Source organism: Rhinoderma darwinii, chromosome 2 (assembly GCF_050947455.1).
Source record: "Rhinoderma darwinii isolate aRhiDar2 chromosome 2, aRhiDar2.hap1, whole genome shotgun sequence".
Classification (NCBI taxonomy): domain Eukaryota; kingdom Metazoa; phylum Chordata; class Amphibia; order Anura; family Rhinodermatidae; genus Rhinoderma; species Rhinoderma darwinii.
The window spans coordinates 93,140,190-93,155,498 of record NC_134688.1 but is presented as its reverse complement, the minus strand read 5'-3'; positions in this window follow the sequence as shown (position 1 = coordinate 93,155,498).

The following is a 15,309-nucleotide window of genomic DNA, read 5'->3' as shown; positions in this document are numbered from 1 at the left end:
ACCGATAGGTAACGGCCTCCGGGTACAGGATACCAACAGGTAACGGACTCAGGATACGGAGCCTTCGCAGGATAACACTAGGTTTATCCAACTTTTCTCAGGCACTGAGGCAAGGTGCCTGGTCACTTATAAATTCCTGGCTTTGCAGGGATCGGCTGGAACACTTTTACTGGGGCGCATGCTGGCCCTTTAAGAAACGGCAAGAATGCACACCCTCTATGCACTGTACAGGAGAGGAGGCAGGGAGCAGAGCGTGCCGGCGTCCCTGGGAAGGGTGACGCCGGCAAGGATGACCAGGGGATGGCCGCGAGCGCTACAGCTTGTAATCCGCATCCAATCTAAACAAGCAGAGCTACAGTGTAAAGGCCCTTTTACAAGGGCCAATTATCGGGCAAACGAGGGTTCACAGAACGCTCGTTCCTGAACATTGTCCTGTGTAAACAGGGCAACATCAGCCGATGAACGACTGGATAGAAATGTATGGGGATAAGCGATGGCAGTAATGAGCGCTCGTCCCCATACATAGCTCCTTGTGAAAGGAGCAAACAAGTGGCGATCAATAAACTGTAAGAGGACCCTTAGGCTATGTTCCACTTCTGTTATAAAATGCAGGGCTATGACGCTGTGACAGATCTATCATCCGACTGATCCAAACCTCATCATAGACCCTATTCACTTTAATGGGTTTTTGGCGTTTCCTTCATTTTTAGTCAAAAGTGACGGGTCTGAACAGTAATGTGGACAGAGCCTAGAGCATGGAAATATACATAGTATCAGTCAAAACCTGTGATAATCCACGAGGCAGATTTATTTGACCGTATAGCTTTACTATATTCATTCATATCTAACCCCTGATAGAGCTAATCTAAAAAGCAACAAACATTGAAGAAAAGGAATAGATAAGAACTAATCAATGATAATGGCTTTAAATGTATTTTTTATACTTCAGGTGCCTTTACACGTGCAGATTTTCTGCTAAGTAACGAGCGCCGATTGGACATACAGCATGTTGATCGGCGCTCGTTTCTCCACTTACATTGAGCAATGATTGTGAGTATGGGGATGAACGATGGTTTGTTTATCCCCATACAGTTTACATATTGTCGGCAGCACACCCCCTGTTCACACAGGGGGACGATAATTTTCATGACGGCACAATTAGGCCATCAGGCCGACGGACGCGCTGCCAAGTTTACACAATGATCGGGAACGACTGTCCGTACGAGCGCTAGTTTTCTTGATCATCGGCCTGTGTAAAAGGGCCTTTGGTCATGAAAATAACATATAGGCGGACCTCTGGTTACTATTATTTCATCATTTAGAACAAGCCAACTCAAGGCCAAGAGCTGATGATGACCGTCTACCAGATATAACTAGATTGATATTATTAGCAGATAGACAAATTGGTTGAAATAAGTTAAAGGGGTTGTCCAGACATTTTTTATTGGTGGCCTATCCTTAGGATAGGTCACCAACATTAGATTGGTGGCGGTCCGAATCCCGTCACCCCCACCGTTCAGCTGATTGATGGGGCCGCTGCATTCATCGCCGAAGGTTTTTCTCAGTTTACAGGCACAGCGTTGTACACTAATGTAGTGGCTGTGTCTGGGAATTCAGTAACGGTCTCGTTCAAATGAATGGGACTGAGCAACCATCCTGGGCGCAGCCGATACTGATGTGTACAGCGCTGTAACTGGAAAACACTGAAGAGGCTGCAGCATTCGTTATTCAGCTGAACAGCGGGGGTGCCGGGAGTTGGACCCCTCCACCTATCTGATATTGATAACCTATCCTAAGGATACCAATAATAGGCCACCAATAAAAAATGCTCGGACAACCCCTGTTTAATGCATGAAATGAAACGACTCATGTTCTATCCGATATATGAAGTTGAAAGGCACAAGCAGGTTGGAGGAGTTAAAAATATAATATTGTAAATTTAAAATGTATTTAAAGGGGTGCCATAGGGACCATCGTGCTGTATTTCCATGCTTTTTTCCCCTAAAATCGCTATCAAATCCTAAACTGTGGAAACGTAATGTACTGTAGGAAGAAAAGGAAAGGAAGTTGTGTGTGAAACTTAAATGAAGTCTGTCACCAGAAAATGGCCTATTAAAGCAGCAGCACAGTAATAAATTGTAGCCTCACCTAAATATAACGCTGTTTTCATTTTTCAGATGAGTGGCTCCGTTGTAGCGATAATAATTTTATTCTTCATATACAAATGAGATTTTTGGAGCAATGAGGGCGTCACCATTGCTCCAAACTGCTCTACCTTCTATCCCTAGTCCGTCCCTCCCTTCGTTTTGCGCCTCTTTGATTGACAGGGCCAGGTAGTGCAGAAGACGTGATCACGCCTGGCTCCATATTCTTCTGAACGCGCCTCGGCTTCGGAATCGGCGCATGACAGCCCTGTCAATCAAGGAAGGGAGGGAGTGACTGCGGATAGAAGGTAGAGCTGTTTGGAGCAACAGTGATGCCCTCGTTGCTCCAAAAAATTTATTTGCATATGAAAAATAAAGTTATTATCGCTGCAACAGAGCCACTCATCTGAAAATATTATTCAGGTGAGGCTACACTATATTACTGTGCCGCTGCTGTGATAGGCCAATTTCTGATGATAGACTCCCTTTAACCCCTTCCCAACACCCGCTGTATATATACAGCGCACGCGGGGTGGGGGAATATGGAGCGGGCTCACGGGCTGAGACCACTCCATAGAGCGAGATTGTCGGCTGTGTGTTACAGCCGACACTTCCGGGTAACGAGCGGGATCCCGTTCGAGCACGATCCCGCTTGTTTAACCTGTTAAATGCCGCTTTCAATAGCGATCGCGCCATTTAAATGACTAGAAACAGGGGGGCGACCCCCTGTAACGTCCTAACGCACCCCCGCGGCGAGATCGGGGAGAGCCATTGGTTGGCACGGCTGTCTGCGGGCCTGACGAAGTCCCCCAGGTCCGCCATCTTTGTACTCCTATGAAGCTCTGCCTCCGGCAGGGCTTCATAGGAGACTGTCAGAAACGCGATATAATGCAATACATTAGTATTGCAGTATATCGTGCAAGCGATCTAACGATTGCTGGTTAAAGTCCCCTAGGGGACAAGTAAAAAACAGTAAAATAAAAAAATTTTAACAAATAAAAAAAAATTACAAAAATTAAAAGCTAAAAAAAATCCCCTTTCCCATTTTCCCTCAAGCACAATGTAAAAAATTTTAAAAGCTAACATAACTGGTATCGACGCGTCCGTAAAAGTCTAAACTATTACAATATATCATTATTTAGTCTGCACAGTGAACGCCGTAAAAAATTAAAAACATCAGAATTGCTGTTTTTGGTCCCTTCTCCCACAAAAAATTAAATAAAAAGTCTCACGTGCCCCAAAATGGTACCAATATAAACTGCCGCTCGCCCCGCAAAAAATAAGCCCTCACACGGCTAAATCGACAGAAAAATAAAAACGTTATGGCTCTCAGAATGTGGCGACAACTCAAATTTTATTTTTAACAATCAGTTTTTTCCTTGTAAAAGTAGTAAAACATAAAGAAAACTATATAAATTTAGTATCACTGTAATCGTATTGACCCACAGAATAATGTTGATGTGCCGTTTTTACCGTACGGTGAACGCCGTAAAAACAAAACCACCCAAAAGGTTGAGGAATCGCTGTTTTTTTTCCTATTCCGCACCACATATATATTTTTTTCTCTTTTCCCACTACATTATATGGTACAAAAAATGGTGCTGTGAAAATCTACAACTCGTCCTGCAAAAAAACAAGCCCTCATACGCCAATATTGATGGAAAAATAAGAGTTAAGGCTTTTGGAAGGTGGGGAGGAAAAAACTAAAGTGAAAATCTGAAAAATGGCTGCGGTGGGAAGGGGTTAAAGATTGAACTACAAAAATACTTTTTGTAACATGACAGCTTTTTTTGTATATGTGAAAACAAAAAACATTTCAACTGTTTCTAACATACACACATAATCTTTCTTATTACTACTCTCCCTGATGATATACTAAGAAAGAAGTGATATCCAAAGGTTGGAGTTGTTATGGGTGAACCTTTCTAATATACACCCTATCCAAAATTCCACCTCAGTGCCCTGAACATGGGGCTTGTTGGGGAACCCTGAGATCAATGTCACCCTTTCCCGATTCCATCTCCTGGAGCACCATCTATGGGACTCTACTAATGAAATTTTTGAATGATGTTATAAGATGCTGTATTATGAAGGCAATGAAAAAGAAACCTTATCATCTGATATAATAAAAGAGTATTTTTCTAGATAGTAAGGGTCCGTGTAGATTCAAGGTCTAAGGACAATGCTGTCTTTGACTTATAAGATTTCTTTCAACCGGAAAGAACAGATGAGGGAAGTGTAAAAGGTTAAGAATTTAGAATGTATGGGCCCCATAAGTTTTTGTTATGACGTGAAACAGACAGACTCGTGTTGATGAAGTTAACAAATTGAAAGGTTTTCTGGTAGAAATCACATTCTGCGTCTCCTGGGATGGATTTCAGTAGCTACTTGAGTAATGTGAAGTGACTCATAGCCTTTTTACAACTTATGTCTCAGGTGGACTTATTTCACAGTGGAATATTTCACAGTCTGACTGAGGCCATCTTCATTTTGATTCATGCCTATAGTATACACTTTTGTTAAAACCTTCTCAATTAAAATAATAATAAAAGCTTTTATAAATCTACACCAAACATTATACATATATAATAGGCATATTATGTTTGCTATACGCTGAATACATTTATAATTTAAATTGAGTTTCCAGGGAAAACTGAATATGAGTGGAGATAGACCGATTCTATTACGCCTCAAAATGTACTCACTTGAGTCCCCTTGTCTTCTTCAGGTTTTTGTTTATGGATAGTGTCATAAACTGTTGTCTACCATGCCATCTGCGTATATTACCTGGTATAATCTAGATGTTAAATGGGTTTTCCAGGACTTCTATATTGATGGCCTATCCTTAGGATAGGTTAACAATACCATATCCGTGGGGGTCTGACTCCCGGGACCCTGGCCGATCAGCTGACTGGCACAACTGTATAGTCATTCGCCATTGCAGGTAGGCATGGTTTAGTTCGAATGCGGCTGCCTCTTTGTATGTTCTCACCTTTATTGGTCCTTCTTCTTGTTCCCCATGGCGCTTGGTCCTTATAACACTTGCCTTTCTTGCTGTGTCTCATATTTATTCATGTAAACATGACAAATATATAACTGCAGACATATGCTAGTATCCTATTTTCCAATTTGTTAAATATAATTTAACACTAAAAATGTTTTTTATTTTTTTTTCAAACTGCCCTATATATTAATATACTGTATATATATATATATATATATATATATATATATATCTATATATATATATATATATATATATATTTTATATTTTTTTATTTACAGAAAACAATATGACATGTGAAACACATTGAAGGGGCTAATTAAAAAAACTAACGTTTAAGAGCCTTTCCACAGGATACATTTTAAAAGTCTGAATCGTGAGTTCTTACCGCTGGCGCCACACTAATCCTGAGGGCAGGGAAAGCCTATAGAGAGAGCGCACTCACTAGGCTGTTTCCATATCTACAATATGGAGAGTGACTGTGCATGCTCAACCACTTTTCCACCAAGACCCTTGCTCTGGTGGAGCTCCCAGCAGTCAGACGCTACCATTCTGGATTTTTTTGGTCTATCCAGTGGATATCCGAAGGGAGCACAATCTAGAAGAGGCAAAGGTCCCTGTGGAGATTAGCGGCACAAGCTATCGGGCAATTTTATATTGGGGAAGGTGGCTCTATCTACCAAGGGAAAAGGTCTCTGTAGGTGCAAGGGGCCAATATAAAAGCAGCCAAGAGCTCTGTGGTGGAGGAAGCCCAATTTACCAGGACCAAGGTCTCTGTGAAAGGAAGGAGGCCCAATCTACCAGGAGCAATGGCTTCTGTAAGGGTGAGAGGCAAGGGCTCTGTAGGGACAGGAGGGAAAATCTAACGGGCCATTGTTCTGTGGGGAAAAGGGGCATACATTTTGCATGATTGATATGCTGCTGCAGGTACTATTTCTTACCAGACAAGCAGCTCCAGCCCACTACTCCTCTTTTTTTTTTTCAATGGGCTGGTGTTTGGTGTTTGCAGCTGTCAGGATAGTGAAGGGGGAGCATAGATATGTAAAGCCCGGGTAGGCAGCTTGATTATTAATTGCTGGGGCCCATGTAGTTTCCATTAGATAAAACTACAGGGACCCCAGTCATTATCATAAATATGAGCGACAGAGAGCAGCACAGAACTCCCGCCGCCCATTCATAAATTAGGACTCTGCCTCCTCCTCCCCTGACCACACAAGGCTACGCAGTGCAGACACATTACATCGTTGTGGAGGAGGAGAGTAGAGGAAGAGGTGGATCAGTCAGGGTATCGGTAATGATGTTTGGGCGGGTCCCGATGCTTTTACTTTGGTAGAAAGAATGGGAATTCGCAATAGGGCCCGTTCTCTCCTGCAAAGTAAAACCATGGGAGCCCGGGGCCCTATTGAAAAGGACCACTGCAAGGCCGGTTTTAGCCAAAGTGTGGCCCTGGGCAAAGTTAAAAGTGGGGCCCCAAATGCTGAATTACTGTATCAATAATGTAGTCAATTCAAAATGTGGTGTGTAGAGAACTGCATCGCTGATTTCTAGCGCGTCCGGGAGGGTTGCAAGACCCAAAGCATATGTCCCCTCTCTCTCACAAAAAAATTATATACATATACATATTGTAAAGGATTTGCCAGACACAGCTTCTGTGTCAACGCCCGTGGTTAATCAGTCTGCATCTGTTCCTAGGTCTGCTAGAGTGACTCGATCTGCTACCACTCAGGCTGGTAGGCTGAGGAGTGGGAGAACCTATCGCAGCCTGGCCAGACGGTTCTAGCTCCTGCCCTCAGTCTATTTATACCTTCATTTGCTGCTTGTCCTTTGCCTGTGATTCTATCTTGTTTCCTGGCTCTGCTGTTCCTGCTATTACTATTGACCTTTGCTTCATATAGACCCTGGCTTTACTGACTACGCTCCTGCTCTACGTTTGGTACCTCATATACTCCTGGTTTGACTCGGCTCGTTCACTACTCTTGTTGCTCACGGTGTTGCCGTGGGCAACTGCCCCTTTTCCCTTAGCTTCTGTGTACCCTTGTCTGTTGTGCACATATTGAGCATAGGGACCGTCGCCCAGTTGTACGCCGTCACCTAGGACGGGCCATGCAAGTAGGCAGCGACTGAGTGGTGGGTAGATTAGGGCTCACCTGTCTGTCTCCCTATCCTGACATTACACATATACAGTTATTAAATCATACCACTATACAGATTTAATATTACCAATATTACCAATAATAACGCAATATAAGGTCTAAATAATACCACCACACCATAACCATAGTGACTGAATAATACCCCCATAATGTTACTGAATAATACCGCCACACCATAACCACATAGTGACTGAATAATACCCCTATACTGTTACTGAATAATACTGCCACACCATAACCACATAGTGACTGAATAATACCCCCATAATGTTACTGAATAATACCACGACACCATAAGCACATAGTGACTAAATAATACCCCCATGCTGTTACTGAATAATACCGCCACACCATAACTACATAGTGACTGAATAATACCCCCATACTGTTACTGAATAATACTGCCACGCCATAACCACATAATGACTAAACAATACCCCCATACCATAACCATATAGGGACTGAATAATACTGCCACACCTTAACCACATAGTGACTGAATAATACCCCCATACTGATATTGAATAATGCCTCCACACCATGACCAAATAGTGACTGAATAATACCCCCAGATTGTTACTGAATAAAAACCACTATACAAAGACAAATATTACCACCATGTAGTGACCATAAAGTGGTAGATGCCAGTCCTACACAGGAGCTGACTATATCACATTTATATCCAGTGACTCACAGGTGATGTTTTCCCTCATTAGAGTCATTAGTCATTCACTTTCCCTTTTTTCTCCTTCCGGCCCAGACCACTGTGACGACTTATTCCAGCCACGACTCGTCTATGCAGAATTTGACACACAGATATATTGGTTTCTCGCTTTTCCAGAATCCTCCCCACCTATACCCCATCCTCTAAAAACACTAGTGATCCACAGTGTCCCAGGTAGTAATAATGATCCCTCAGTGCTAGACATAATAAAAGTGCCCCATCAGTAACAGTGCCCCCTTTTTTTCACCACAGTAATAATGCCCCATTTGTGTCCCCTGTAGATAGTGCCACACACAGCCCCCTGTAGATAGTGTCACACACACAGCCCCCCTTAGTAGATAGCGCTACACAGCCCCACTTTTATATAGTGCCACTCAGCCCCCTTGTATATAGTGCCACACAGCCCCCCTTGTATAAATTGCCACACAACTTCCCCCACTTGTATATAGTGCCACACAACTCTCCCCTTGTATATAGTGCCACACAGCCCCCTGTAGATAGCGCCACACACAGCCCCCTGTAGATAGCGCCACACACAGCCCCCTGTAGATAGCGCCACACACAGCCCCCTGTAGATAGCGCAACACACAGCCCCCCGTAGACAGCGCCACACAGCCCCCCATTAGTAGATAGCTCCACAGCCCCCTCCTTGTTTATAGTGCCACACAGCCCTCCCCTAGTATATAGTACCACACAGTCCTCATCCTTGTACACCGTGTTCCAAATTATTATGCACATTGGATTTAAGTGTCATAAACATTTAATTATTAGTTTTTCAATTAAACTCATGGATGCTATTGTGTCTTAGGGCTCTTTGGATCATTGTAATCAATCTCAGACACCTGTGATAATTAGTTTGCCAGGTGTGCCTAATCAAAGGAAAACTACTTAAGAAGGACGTTCCACATTATTAAGCAGGCCACAGGTTTCAAGCAATATGGGAAAGAAAAAGGATCTCTCTGCTGCCAAAAAGCGTGAAATAGTGCAATACCCAGGACAAGGTATGAAAACATTGGATATTTCAAAAAAACGTAAGCGTGATCAGATCTGTGGCTGATTCAGAGCACAGACGGGTTCGTTCAGATAAAGGCATAATGAGGAAGGTTTCTGCCAGACAAATTAATAGGATTAGGAGAGCAGCTGCTAAAATGCCATTGCAAAGCAGCAAACAGGTATTTGAAGCTGCTGGTGCCTCTGGAGTCCCGCGAACCTCAAGGTGTAGGATCCTCCAGAGGTTTGCAAGTGTGCATAAAGCTATAATTCGGCCACCCCTAAACAATGCTCACAAGCAGAAACGGTTGCAGTGGGCTCAGAAATACATGAAGACTAATTTTCAAACCGTGTTGTTTACTGATGACTGCCGTGCAACCCTGGATGGTCCAGATGGATGGAGTAGTGAATGGTTGGTGAATGGCCACCATGTCCCAACAAGGCTGCGACGTCAGCAAGGAGGTGGCGGAGTCATGTTTTGGGCTGGAATCATGGGGAGAGAGCTGGTAGGCCCCTTTAGGGTCCCTGACGGTGTGCAAATGAGCTCTGCAAAGTACGTAGAGTTTATGACTGACCACTTTCTTCCGTGGTACAAAAAGAAGAACCATGCCTTCCGTAGCAAAATTATCTTCATGCATGAGAATGCACCATCTCATGCTGCAAAGAATACCTCTGTGTCATTGGCTGCTATGGACATAAAAGGAGAGAAACTCATGGTGTGGCCCACATGTTCCCCTGACCTCAACCCTATTGAGAACCTTTGGAGCATCCTCAAGCAAAATATCTATGAGGGTGGGGGGCAGTTCACATCAAAACAGAAGCTCTGGGAGGCTATTCTGACATCCTTCAAAGATATTCAAGCAGAAACTGTCCAAATACTCACAAATTCAATGGATACAAGAATTGTGAAGGTGATATCATTCAAGGGGTCCTATATTAACATGTAACTTGGCCTGTTAAGTTTTTTTTTTATTGAAAGAGCTTTTGATTTCTGTAAATATGACCTGCTGAGTCTGCAAATTCAACAAATTACCATTTTAGTTCTCTTTACAACCTTTAAAATGTTTTGATCTCTGTTGTGCATAATAATTTGAAACCGTGCAAAAATCTGTTATCATTAGGAGATTTGTTCAATAAAATTTGCATTATACTCCAACGGTTGATGGCTTGAAGATTATACTGACTGTAATTTGCATCGACTATTTAGGAAAATCAGCGAAAAATAACATTTTAAACCAAACACGAAAGGACCATGGAGTCTATAAGTCAAAAAAAAATATATAATCTTTTTATTACATAACAATATTATACTGGTTACAAATATATGATTCTAAAAATGAATCACAAATAAAAACATGGTCGCCAAAAAGGAGTCAATGTTCGAAAGATGAAATCATGTGAATATGAGCTTATGTATTTTGCTAGATGATGCAGTATGTATGCCCTGTGTATAGGATTTATTGAAAAATAACATTTGCATAATAATTTGGAACGCCACACAGCCCTCCCCCTTGTACATAGTGCCACACAGCCCTCCCCCTTGTACATAGTGCCACACAGCTCCCCCCTTGTGTATAGTGCTACACAGCCCACCTCTGTATATGTAGTGGCACAAAGCTCCCCTCCTTTATATAGTGCCACATAGCCCCCAAAAAATACCTTGCTCCTTTCCTGCGACGGACGACGCTTCAGAGCCTCCGGGCGGGACCCTTGCGCAGGCCAGCGTGATGCAGTGAGATCATTACTCTGGCCTGCATAGGGATTCTTCCCAGCACCTTATAGGCTGCAGGCCTAACCTTGCCTGCAGCCTACAGTGTTCAATTGTATCTGCGCCCTAAGGATGCAGATACAATTGAATGTGGCTGATGCAAGCACCCCCAGTGCTAGCTCTGCCACCGGGCCATATGTGGTCAGAGGCGGGTGACAGCAGTTAGCGGCAGCGGGCCCCTTCTTTTTTTATTTTTTTTATTTGGTCCGAACCCCTGATGGCAATACCAGCAGCCCTGATGGCGGCCCTGTCTGCAGTGGTCACATGGGATGAAACGTCATCCCAGGAGGCTGGCCTGGACGAAGAAGCACAGAATGCTGGCTAAGGTTTTTTTCTGAGTTGCGATTTTTGGGGCAGAATCGCAGCTTTTCTGCCATAAAAATCGCAACATCTGCTATTTGTTGAGGATTTAACTCCCCAATTCAATGGGGAAACACCATTTTTTCTGCTCATCATTTACGCAGCGTGTGGATAAGATTTGTTTAAAGAGGCTCTGTCACCAGATTTTGCAACCCCTATCTGCTATTGCAGCAGATAGGCGCTGCAATGTAGATTGTGTCGGACGAGCGAGAACACATCGGCACCAGAGGCTACAGTTGATTCTGCAGCAGCATCGGCGTTTGCAGGTAAGTCGATGTAGCTACTTACCTGCAAACGCTGATGCTGCTGCAGAATCAACTGTAGCCTCTGGTGCCGATGTGTCCTTCGCTCGTCCGACACGATGCAGGACCTGGGGCAGGAAATGAGTGACAACACAGCGTGATCTCTCGAGAACACGCTGTGTGTATGCACTGCCAGAAGCTGGGCGTTCTGAAGAGAAGTGGATGATACTTCTCGTCAGAACGCCCAGCCAGTAAAAGAAGTAAACACGCCCAGATGTAACACACATAATACACGCCCAGTTGGACTTTTACTTTAAACACGCCCAGTTGGACTTTAGCAAGCCGCATTTGCATAAATACAAAAATGGTCATAACTTGGCCAAAAATGCTCGTTTTTTAAAAATAAAAACGTTACTGTAATCTACATTGCAGCACCTATCTGCTGCAATAGCAGATAGGGGTTGCAAAATCTGGTGACAGAGCCTCTTTAAATCCCATCCACATTGCTGATACTGTATTATGCTGCGGATTTTCCGCAACTACGTTCGTTGCGGAAAATCAACAGTATTTACGCTACGTGTGAACTTACCCTTAGGCCTCATGCACACGAATGTATTATTTCCCCCCGTAAATACTGGCTTAAATACGGGTCCAGTGTCACACGTATTCGACCCGTATTGCACCAGTATTTACGGGCACGTTTTCGATGCAAAATTGCACTGCAGTAATCGGCAGCCCCTTCTCTCTATCAGTGCAGGATAGAGAGAAGGGGCAGCCCTTTCCGAGGTAAAAGTAAAAGAAATTCATACTTACCCGGCCGTTGCCTTGGTGACGCGTCCCTCTCTTGACATCCAGCCCGACATCCCTGGATGACGCGGCAGTCCATGTGGCCGCTGCAGCCTGTCATTGGCCTGTGATTGGCTGCAGCGGTCACATGGGCTGAAACGTTATCCCGGGAGGCCGGACTGGAGGAAGAAGCAGGGAGTTCTGGGTAAGTATGAACTTCTTTTTTTTTTACAGGTTGACTTTTTCGGAAGTCACTGTCCAGGGTGCTGAAAGAGTTACTGCCGATCGTTTAACTCTTTCAGCACCCTGGACAGTGACTATTTTCTGACGTCGCCTAGCAACGATCCCGTAATTACGGGTGCACACACGTAGTCACCCGTAATTACGGGAGCCCCATAGACTTCTATGGGCTGCCCGTGCTGGACATGTTCTATTTTTTTCAACGGCACGGGCACCTTCCCGTAAGAAAACGGGAAGGTACCCATGGCCAATAGAAGTCTATGAGCCCGTTATTACGGGTCGTAAATACGACCCGTAATAACGGGAGTTTTTACGGTGGTGTGCATATATGCAAATGAGCTTTGAAGTGGACAACTGGGCGGTGTTTTTTCGTTATGTCCAACTGGGCGTGTATTGTGTTTTTAACTGGGCGTGTTTATGTGTATGACGCTGACCAATCAGTGACCAGTCAGCGTCATACACTCCTCAACATCTGCACGCTCCTCTCCTGAAATATTCTGTGCTGCTGTGAACTCTGCTCTTACCATTACGTAGCTCTCAGTCTGATACCTCTCCTCCACTCCTGTCCTCAATAACACCTTCACATGATTGGCAAGTCACCACCCCGCACAAGATCCGCACGCTCATCTCCTGAAATACTCTGTGCTGCTGTGAACTCTGCTCTTACCATTACGTAGCTCTCAGTCTGTTACCTCTCCTCCACTCCTGTCCTCAATAACACCTTCACATGATTGGCAAGTCACCACGTAATGGTAAGAGCAGAGTTCACAGCAGCACAGAGTATTTCAGGAGATGAGCGTGCGGATCTTGTGCGGGGTGGTGACTTGCCAATCATGTGACGGTGTTATTGAGGACAGGAGTGGAGGAGAGGTAACAGACTGAGAGCTACGTAATGGTAAGAGCAGAGTTCACAGCAGCACAGAGTATTTCAGGAGAGGAGCGTGCAGATGTTGAGTGTATGATGCTGACTGGTCACTGATTGGTCAGCGTCATACACATAAACACGCCCAGTTAAAAACACAATGTGTGTCTCTACGGTAACTGATTACAAACAAACCCTGTGATTGGCTGCAGAGGCCGCTGCAGCCTGTGATTGGCTGCAGAGGCCGCGGCAGCCTGTGATTGGCTGCAGAGGCCGCGGCAGCCTGTGATTGGCTGCAGAGGCCGCGGCAGCCTGTGATTGGCTGCAGAGGCGGTCACGTGATGTGCGTGACCGCCACTACAGCCTGTGATTGGCTGCAGCGGCGACATGGATGAAACATCATCGCTGGAGGCCGGACAGGAGGAATGTAAGTATGAACGTATTTTTTTAATTTTTTTATTACATTAAAAGTGTATTTTCCGTGCGCCGAGCATGGTACTGTCAAGGTTGCTGAAAGAGTTAGTGAAGCCCATTAACTCTTTCAGCACCCTGGATAGTACCATGCTCGGCGCACGGAAATTACAGGTTCGGTCAGAACTAGTTTGGTCCGAATCGAACTTTTCGTGAAATTCGGCGAACCAGCCGAACCAAACTTTTCATAAGTTCGCTCACCTCTACCCGTAAGCATACGGGGAGGTACCCGTAGCCAATAGAAGTCTATGGGCCCGTAATTACGGGCGTTTTTACGTTCGTGTGCATGGGGCCTAAGGGTGCAGTCACACGTAGCGTATTTCCCTTATAAATTCGTAGGGGAAAAATTTTCCCCATTTTAGATGGATTTCTCAATTTCTTGAGTTGCACAATATTTTTCCCATAGGCTTACAATGTAAAGTTTTCTGAAACTTTTTTTTATGCTTCGAAAATAGAAGGCAAATATGCTACGTGTGACTGTACCCTAAAGGCACATTCAGACGTGGCAGAATTGCTGTTGGACAGTCCGCAGTGGAATTCTGCAGCAGCCGTTTTTTACATTTGTTTCTATACATTTTTAGAATGTTAAATACTTTTGTGTCAAAAAAGACAAAAGTATAATAGGTATGATACCTTTATTGGCTAACCATAAAAGTTCTATATGCAGCTTTCAGAGCGCAGAGGCTCCTTCTTCAGGCAGTTTACAAATGAATGACTTAGAAAAAAGCACAACATTTAGATGTTACACAAAGACAATTAGTACATGAAGTGATACATCATTAAGATAAGCCGGGGCAATAAAACTGAGGTTATAGGGGTGATGACTTAGGAGTTAAAGAGTCTCTGTCACCAGATTTTGCAACCCCTATCTGCTATTGCAGCAGATCGGCGCTGCAATGTAGATTACAGTAACGTTTTTATTTTTAAAAAACGAGCATTTTTGTACAAGTTATGACCATTTTTGTAGTTATGCAAATGAGGCTTGCAAAAGTCCAAGTGGGTGTGTTTAAAAGTAAAAGTCCAAGTGGGCGTGTATTAGGTGCGTACATCGGGGCGTTTTTAATACTTTTACTAGCTGGGCGCTCTGATGAGAAGTATCATCCACTTCTCTTCAGAACGCCCAGCTTCTGCCAGATCACGCTGTGACGTCACTCACAGGTCCTGCATCGTGTCGGACGAGCGAGGACACATCGGTACCAGAGGCTACAGTTGATTCTGCAGCAGCATCGGCGTTAGCAGGTAAGTCGATGTAGCTACTTACCTGCAAACGCTGATGCTGCTGCAGAATCAACTGTAGCCTCTGGTGCCAGTGTCTTCGCTCGTCCGACACGATGCAGGACCTGTGAGTGACGTCACAGCGTGATCTGGCAGAAGCTGGGCGTTCTGAAGAGAAGTGGATGATACTTCTCATCAGAGCGCCCAGCTAGTAAAAGTATTAAAAACGCCCCGATGTACGCACCTAATACACGCCCACTTGGACTTTTACTTTTAAACACACCCACTTGGACTTTTGCAAGCCTCATTTGCATAACTACAAAAATGGTCATAACTTGGCCAAAAATGCT